Source organism: Lissotriton helveticus, chromosome 8 (genome assembly GCF_964261635.1).
Source record: "Lissotriton helveticus chromosome 8, aLisHel1.1, whole genome shotgun sequence".
NCBI classification, from domain to species: Eukaryota; Metazoa; Chordata; class Amphibia; order Caudata; family Salamandridae; genus Lissotriton; species Lissotriton helveticus.
Window position 1 is genome coordinate 1,707,231,022 of NC_136069.1, and position 9,652 is coordinate 1,707,240,673.

The following is a 9,652-nucleotide window of genomic DNA, read 5'->3' on the forward strand; positions in this document are numbered from 1 at the left end:
TGGGAAAGTGCATCACTGGATGCAGCAATGATTGACAGCATAGCTGGAGGGGTGAGTGAGTGAATGAATGAGTAGGTGAGTGAGCTCATGATCTAGTGTATAGATGGCGGGTCAATGAGTGGATACCTGTATGGATGAATAAAATGGCGAGAGAGTGCATCGCTCTATTTCCCACCATACATTACACAAAAAAATAATTCTCCTCCATTCATCACTCCTGCCCCCTGCTGTAAGGTCCATCGTAAAACACAAGACACAGACCAACCCATGGCAACAATCATCACTACATCCCACCTGAACGTCTTTTCACCATTACTGTCCCCCAATATTGTCATACGTGTTCTCCCCCTGGCTCGCTATACACCACACCACTCCCATGAATCCATTACCACTCTTCTATGATAGGTTTTTATGATTCAATAATTGTATATGGATCCTGCAATAGTTATGTAAATTGTGTATGTGCTTTTATGAGTTCTCTGAATTCGAATAAAGATTTATGAACTGAACTGAACTGATAGGTCAGTCATCATCTTATCCGGCAGGTGCTTTCTAAGTGGACTTCTAACTCCAGGCAACCTCCCGATCAAGCGTACCAATAAATTCGCAGAGCCCACAGTGCACGCATAGTCTGCTGTTACACCAATCAGAGGAAGTGACAGTAGTATCCCCTGAAACAACAGAGAGTGCTCCCTTCCACCCCTCAAGTGGCAACATAGACCAGACAAAGCACCAGAAAAATCCAGCTAACTTCAGAACATCTAATACTGCAAAACTCTGGATCTCTGGCGTCCATCTCCCCCAACGTAAACAGCAATCTCAAATACCTTCACCAACAATTCATTTGAGATCCTGATCTTCACCACACTGCAGGCTTCCTCCTTAAACTCCAAATACAAATTTACAACCAAATCATCACCATCACTGTACTGTAATATGACTGAGGCCATCTTAGCTTCAGAAGAAATGATTTCAGTTAAATGAACCAAACCAATCAACTGTAGGGATCAGCATATCACCACATCATCAACTTCAACCTTAACCTATCAACAGTGACAACACTGCCGACAGCACCTAACGTATTACTCCCCAATGACCAAGTATCATGCCTATCACTTACACAACTTGGTGATGTGGCACCCGACCCACTGATGCTCAACATTCCTTCCCATCCCTGGCTCACCGAGGTCTTCAACAAAGTATTTCCCTTACAAGCTTCACAACATCCCCTATGACACAGGTTGTCTCAATTTGTTTGTAAAACTAGAAAAAAGGAAAATTAGAATCCTTGAAAGATAGTGAAGGAAAATACATGACCTTTAAGAGAAAAAATCAAATGCTACATTAATAGTGAATTTACAAAGCAAGCATCAAAAAGTCAAAGTATCTCATTTCTGACAGCCTATCTCTGGTGCTTCATATTTATTGGTAATAGACATCTAGAAGCTAGAAAATCACTCGAAACTGAAACTCAAATTAAATCAGAGGTCCTAACATTTGGATATTGCAAGGTCTTTGAATCTATCACGTCACCTTTGAAGACTGCACCTTCCCAAACAACCTTGACTAAATTATTGTGATTGGGGACTCCTTCTTCCTGCCCCTAAATCAGATGAGCAATGCAACCAAAATTCAACATATAACTTTCTTTACATGGGTTTCTCCCACTGGCTACCAGCCATGGTATTTCTAGTGCTTTCATGCCTGGACAACCCTACCATGTTTTACATAGGACTTATGAGCTGCCTAATAAACAAAGTTCAATAAATCATGATTGGCACTTCCCTCCAAGCTACCTGTACGAAGCGTCCTATTTGAAGATTGGCGTATTGTCCACCAGACTATCTAATTCCAGCATAATCATTCTGCCGTCTAACCCTAGACATTTATACCCAGACGTAGACCCTCAGATCCAGAATGCCAATGGACCTGATAGTTCCTTTCTTTGAAGTAACTCGTGGAGTGCTAAACTTCTTCGTGGTACAGACTTGTAGTTTATGGGAAACCGTATCCAAGAAATGAAGAAAATGAAGATTATCAGCAATCACTGAATTCAGAAAAGATATAAACTCTCAAGTCTTTCTAAAATATGATGCAATAGGCCCTGTATTCTATAGGAGCCTATCCAGCTTGAAACTGCTGCATAGAATCTATATCTTGTGGTCTATTACGATGTCATGGGGAAAGCTGCCGACCGACAACCGGATCCTCCTAGACCGTGTCGAAACCCATTCACCCGACTCAGTCGGATTCAATTCCGCCTTATCGATTACGATGTTTGCGGGTGGAAGGGAAATCATACAGTTATTCCAAATTGGTTCCGACCGGCTCTGGGAGTATCCGTGTCAGTCGGAGCCGAATCATACAACTCTACGAACAGTGTTTCCGACCCAGCGATTACGATGTCGGATTCCAACAGCCTCTCCGAGTTGGTCTGGCTGACATAAAAAGGCTGTTGGAAACTGACTTTGGGAGCCCCTAGCAGGGCCCCCTTCATCCTGCAACCTCCTGTATGGGGCTGAGGGGGTACCCAGGACCCCCCCCTTTAAAACCATGATCTGTGTGGCAGGCACCATGGAGTGCCCACAACAGGGTTCAAACTTTTCCGCAAACACTCCTTTTCCCCGTAGGGGCCAATTTTCTCAGTAGGATCACGGGCTCCTCTAGAAGTCAATGGGAGACCAATTGAATGGTGTTTGGTCATCTCATAATCGGTCATGTGGAACCGCAGATCACAAGTTGGTCAGATCCGATTCTGAGAAGGAGTCGGGCGGAAAGATTCCAAACGACATCGAAATTGGCCCCACAGTGTTTGTATGACCATTCACTCCTAAGTGGACTCCGGACTCCAATTGTTTTGGTGGTAGTTTCACAACTAGGTTCAGGACAATAACTTCTGAGTACACACCACATAGTGTTATCTCAGTGTTTGCTATGTTGCCTCTAGTGTACTGAGTCCTCCATCAATCATCAATACTAAATGGAAATCATAATCTCAACGGCTTATTTTCTGCTGGAAAAGTAGACCCCATACCGTGCATACTCTGTTGACACACTGATACACATCAATAGAGGTTTTTTTTTTTTAGGTCGAGCCTAGAGTCAGCGTGCATGCTCAGCTCTGCAAGATCCTTTGGGGAGAGGATGTGGTCTTACGGCTAGACAGCTGACTTTGGAGCTGGGAAACCAAGGTTCAAGCTTGGGGGTATACTCCGCATCCTGTGATTCTGGGCAAATCACTTAATCTCCCTGTGCCTACCAAAAAAATGATGGTGTCCCTGTGTAACGTAACTGGTGCTCATGTAAAGCGCTCCAATACATTTGGGTCGAGTTCGTGCTATATACATCTGCAAATATAAATAATGTATCTACACTATGGACTTTAATCAAGCCCATTGCTTCTTATTGAATCTTTTCTGTGCCATTTTAAAATGCTGGCTTCCTATTGGTCCATACTTTCAACGGTCCTGCCTCCGGCTGCTTGTTTGACGCCCAGGTGATTTCACTCATTGGTTATTTTGTTTGGCCATCCAGCCTTCACGGTTCCTACTGGCCCAGTGCGTGATGGCGTCAGCCAACGCCCCGCCTCCTCCATACGCAATGTGAGTGCTCTGAAAATCTTGTTTTTCTTTGCAGTGCTTTTTTTCGTCACTGCATTCTCAAATGCAGTGGCTTCTTGCCAGGACGAGGTTGTGACACACTCATTCGCACTGTTCAGGCAAATGAGCTCGTTGCATAAAGCTGGCCAAGCTTGTGTACTGCGGTTAATGTGAGTCTTCATTTCCGGATCTGCAGGTAGATGTCTATGGAAATAACCCTGATGAAGCCATTGGCACCACTAAGCGCTCTGGACATTTAGCCAATGGGCGTGCCTCGTTAGCATGCACTTTACAGTGCCCCCGGGGCACAAGTAGGGATGGACTATAGTGCTCCTTTCGCACGCACTCCGTGCCCTGTACAAGCAGGCATCCACTCCAGCGTGCCTTTCACGCACCCCTTACACTTCCTCCGTCCTCCCAACAGGGTCAAGGGTTGCAACAGTCTCAATTTTGCCGGCAACAGGGATGCCCACAAAGGGTAGCACACTGATAACTCATCAGCAGCAGTTTAGTTCCAAACACTCTTTGTGCTAGGAACATGGAGATGTGTTAGTGTCAATTGGTGTAGAACAAATAGAGAAGGAAGTGTGTAGTTTCAATGCCAGTGTTTTAGGTGGTGAAGGGGTGGTGGTGACTTTTGCAATATCAGAAGAGTATCTAAGGACACCAAATCGTCCCTTGTTTTCCTCCGTCAAAGCCCAACTAACCCCCAGATTCATCATCGTCCCCTTTTGCGAGTCCTTAATAGCGATTATTAAGGAATCACTATTAAAGACTCGCAAAACAGGATTCATGTAGAAATCGCAATTTTATTTGCGATTTCTACAGATTCCTTATTAGTGATTAGCAAATTGCTAATCGCAAATAAGGAATGACTCCCCAATCATTCCTATGGGCCTAAAGGCCCATAGGAATGAATGAGGAGTCATTCCTTATTTGCGATTAGCAATTAGGAAATCGCAAATAAGGATGCGATTTCAAGGGTGCCAGGGGTGTCCAAAGGACACCCTGTAGCACCCCTGAAATGTAAATGTAGACTGATGTTGCGCACACACATGTCCAAAGGACATGTGTGTGTGTAGCATACAACTTTGAAAAATGCACTAAAGTGCATTTTTCTAAGTTTTCACTATTTACCACGAAGTCAGACTTCGCGGTAAATAGCGGCCAAAAATAGCGATTTCGCAATTCAAAAATGGTTCATGCATTGCATATAAGGAATCGCAAATTGCGATTCCTTAAATGCAATCGCAATTTGAGAACTCGCAATTATTTGCGAATTCTTAAATTGCGAGAGCATGAACCATTGATGAATCCCAAATGCAATTTTTGCGGGCACAAACGGCCGATTTTTGCGATTTGCACCGTTTGCGCTCGCAAAAATGCTTGATGAATCTACCTGTAAGTCAGTTGAAAAGCTCCTGCTTATGTGTACTGCTCAGCACTAGCAATAAAAAGATGCTAGATAAATGGACAAACATTTATTTGAATGTCCATTTGGGTATACAACGTTTACAACGCAATTTTTACAACGCACTACCATTACAACGAAACTTTTACAACGCAAAATCCATTACAACACATGCATTTACAACGCAGTCATTACAACGCATGACACTACAACGCACACCACTACAACGCATACTATTACAACGCAGTCATTACAACGCATACCATTACAACGCATAAATTACCATCCAACACTTACCCTACTGTTGCACCCCCTGGAGTTAGAATAGTAATTTTAACCCCTACACTACCCAACACTTACCTTATATGCAAAGTACTGTAATGCGTTGTAATGGTATGCGTTGTAAATTACTATGCGTTGTAGTGGAATGTGTTGTAAAGGTATTTTTTAAGTATTTGTTGTAATGGTATGCGTTGTAATGGTGTGCGTTGTAATGGATGTTGCGTTGTAAAAAATGTGTTGTAATGGTATGCGTTGTAAAAGTGTGCGTTGAAACGTCATACATCTGTCAATTTGTGTTAAAGAAAGAAAGTAACTAGCGAGCCCTGGTCTGCTAAACTTTAAGAACATCTTTAATTTGAAAGACATCGTGTAGTAAATTTGTAAAAATATGATAGTCTCTTCAAAATTCATAAAGTATTTAATTAACTGTTACATCCTACTTTTCCTCTTTCTCTGTACATGGTACGTGGTTCAACAAATGAGCAACCTGTGGCTTTTTAAACATCAAACACTGTGAACACCTCTAAAATATTATAGCACTAAAGTGGTTCACACCCAAAAATAGAGCAACAAAGGGCTCTTTTAAACATCGAACAAACTGAACACCTCTACAATATTAGAGCACATATGTGGTTCAACAAGCATTAAGCTCTTCAAACGTTGAAATTACTAAAGCATGGCTCATCCTCGGATGTAAACCGTAAACACATAAAACCGAGAAACATTATAACTCCTCACAACACTGAGCACTAGCTTGGAGAAGCGTGGCTCAGTGGTTAGAGGCGGCAGACCCGGAAGCTGAGATCGACTGTGGACCAGGGTTCGATTCCCCACCTCGGCGGGTCTCGGGCTCCAAAATTCCACAGACTCGACAATTCTCGCTCTGGTGCCTACTCAACTCACGGGGTCACACTCTGCGACTCTGGGCAATAGCTTGCTTAATCTCCACTACGGCCCCTCGCGGCGGGATGCCTGGCTTTCAACTTGTGGACACCCTGCCGGGGTTTCTCACAGGGGAATACCAGGACGGGTTCCCTAAGCAAGCGCCGGGACGCTCACGGGCAGCTGTGCGCTTTACAAATCCAGCACATTTACATTTACATTTACATTTACATTCACTAAAGCGGCTCTCTGTATAATTGAACACCTTCTGTTGCTGAACTGCATTTACCCGAGTCTGCGAGGGGACAGTGTGCTTTTCCTGTGAGGAGCGAAAGAAAATATCCGGATAGTGCCCTCCCGCCGCCGCAAGATACATCTGGCCGCCGAGTGGAGGAAGCAGGAAAGACCACAAATCCCAGGGGGCATAGCGGAGCCCCACGTCACATCCCGACACCAGAGGCGCTTCAAATTGCGCGCTCTCCCGGTGGAGCGGGTCTTCTGTTGCTGAACTGCATTTACCCGAGTCTGCGAGGGGACAGTGTGCTTTTCCTGTGGGGAGCGAAAGAAAATATCCGGATAGTGCCCTCCCGCCGCCGCAAGATACATCTGGCCGCCGAGTGTAGGAAGCAGGAAAGACCACAAATCCCAGGGGGCATAGCGGAGCCCCACGTCACATCCCGACACCGGAGGCGCTTCAAATTGCACGCTCTCCCGGTGGAGCGGGTCTTCTGTTGCTGAACTGCATTTACCCGAGTCTGCGAGGGGACAGTGTGCTTTTCCTGTGAGGAGCGAAAGAAAATATCCGGATAGTGCCCTCCCGCCGCCGCAAGATACGTCTGGCCGCCGAGTGGAGGAAGCAGGAAAGACCACAAATCCCAGGGGGCATAGTGGAGCCCCACGTCACATTCCGACACCAGAGGCGCTTCAAATTGCGCGCTCTCCCGGTGGAGCGGGTCTTCTGTTGCTGAACTGCATTTACCCGAGTCTGCGAGGGGACAGTGTGCTTTTCCTGTGAGGAGCGAAAGAAAATATCCAGATAGTGCCCTCCCGCCGCCGCAAGATACATCTGGCCACCGAGTGGAGGAAGCAGGAAAGACCACAAATCCCAGGGGGCATAGCGGAGCCCCACGTCACATCCCGACACCGGAGGCGCTTCAAATTGCGCGCTCTCCCGGTGGAGCGGGTATTCTGTTGCTGAACTGCATTTACCAGAGTCTGCGAGGGGACAGTGTGCTTTTCCTGTGAGGAGCGAAAGAAAATATCTGGATAGTGCCCTCCCACCGCCGCAAGATACATCTGGCCACCGAGTGGAGGAAGCAGGAAAGACCACAAATCCCAGGGGGCATAGCGGAGCCCCGTGTCACATCCCGACATCGGAGGCGCTTCAAATTGCGCGCTCTCCCGGTGGAGCGGGTCTTCTGTTGCTGAACTGCATTTACCCGAGTCTGCGAGGGGACAGTGTGCTTTTCCTGTGAGGAGCGAAAGAAAATATCCGGATAGTGCCCTCCCGCCGCCACAAGATACATCTGGCTGCCGAGTGGAGGAAGCAGGAAAGACCACAAATCCCAGGGGGCATAGCGGAGCCCCACGTCACATCCCGACACCGGAGGCGCTTCAAATTGCGCGCTCTCCCGGTGGAGCGGGTCTTCTGTTGCTGAACTGCATTTACCCGGGTCTGCGAGGGGACAGTGTGCTTTTCCTGTGAGGAGCGAAAGAAAATATCCGGATAGTGCCCTCCCGCCACCGCAAGATACATCTGGCCGCCGAGTGGAGGAAGCAGGAAAGACCATAAAACCCAGGGGGCATAGCGGAGCCCCACGTCACATCCCGGCACCGGAGGCGCTTCAAATTGCGCGCTCTCCCCGCGCCGCGGGACGCGAGCGGGACGCCCAGACAAAGCCCGGACAAAGGGCGGACAGTCTTAGACAGTCCGAGACTGGCCGTGACTGGACTGGGCCGAACACTCTGCCCCTGCTAGGACCGAGGCATCTTCTTGTAGTAAGACTATATTGCCTTACCCTATTAAATCCTATAGAGATTTGTTATAGTCGTGCCCTCCCTTTTCCCAGTTCAAGTACAGCTAATGTATGTTATAAATCCCTAATATTCATTGGAGTGTTAACCCCCAATTGTGTAGCATGCCGAAAAAAATCGCCCCAATCACGTCCAATACGATGGATAACTATTTGGTCCAGGTGGTAACGAAAATAAATAGCGAAAGGCGACAGTCATTAGGATTAAGTCAATCTCCAGTCCTTTCTCCCCTGAGCCCATCTTCATCATCCCTATTGGTAGATATATCATTGCCGGCTGCTAGTAGTGACGCTCCTGAGACCGATCTTCTTGCCAGTGGCAAGTATGATCATAGCGCACTTATAGCGGTTGATCCAGAAATTGACCTGGTAATTGACCCGGGAAGCAATGCTGAGTCTGAGCCTGAGACACATGCCCACGTCATAGAAGATGATCTTTCCTCCCCAGAGCAGGAAACGAGGGCAGTCAGAACATGTAGAAAGACCCAGCCAAAGCGAGGCGGGTTACGGTCAGGGTTGAGGAGGAAAAGGGCCTCACCGCTAAGGATAAGAGTATGGATGCTGGGGAGGACAGTGTAAAGCATATCATGGATGATGAGCTATTTTTAAGGATAGCTGATATGATTGAGTGTAAAATCAAAGCTATTATTAAACCAATGGTGGTCAAAATTGATAAGCTCACTGCTGAGGTTAAAAAATTGGGTGGGATTCAGAATAAGGTTGTGGGGGAGGTTGGTTACATAGCAACTCTAGTCTCAAACCTAGCAGGTATAACTGGGGAGAATGTTGCGAGTGTGGCAGAGGCAGAGAGGAGTAAGACAGCAACCATCCCCCCTGGTCAGGCACTAGCAAATGTAGATAACCACCCAGTAGTAAGAGAGGATGCTTTGTCAACATCAATTGTACCACCCGTACCAAGTCAGGAGACAGAGCCTCCCCAATTTATAGTAGAAGCTTCACCTCTGGTGCTGGCACTGGCAAATGTACCACCTGTGGCACCTGGGCAGTTAGAATCCCCAACCTCTCTCTCTAGTAAGGCGCTGCACTGGCTGGTAGGTAACATGCAGATGGCTCCAGGAGGGAAACAGCAGTTAGCAGGGGAGATTAAGACAGCTAGAAGGGTAGCCTGGATAGGGAACAGACCGAAAAAGTTCAAAGGAGATTGTGTAGTGCTGAACTTTTTTAATTCGGCTGTGCTTCCTAGTGTTTTGTCAAATATACTCCCCCCCTCAACGCAGGAGTGGCACTGTTGTTCCCCTCACCGTAAATTTTTTCTATGGTGAGCAGCAAAATGTGACTTATCCTAAGACTCCAGGGCCAAGGTGGGACACCATGATGACGAATAGACGGGGTGTGGGTGCCCCAGCCAATGAATGGGGGATTAGCCTAGGAAATAGGTTTGGGATCCTGTCAGGCCTAAATGACTGCGACTGACTTACGAGGGA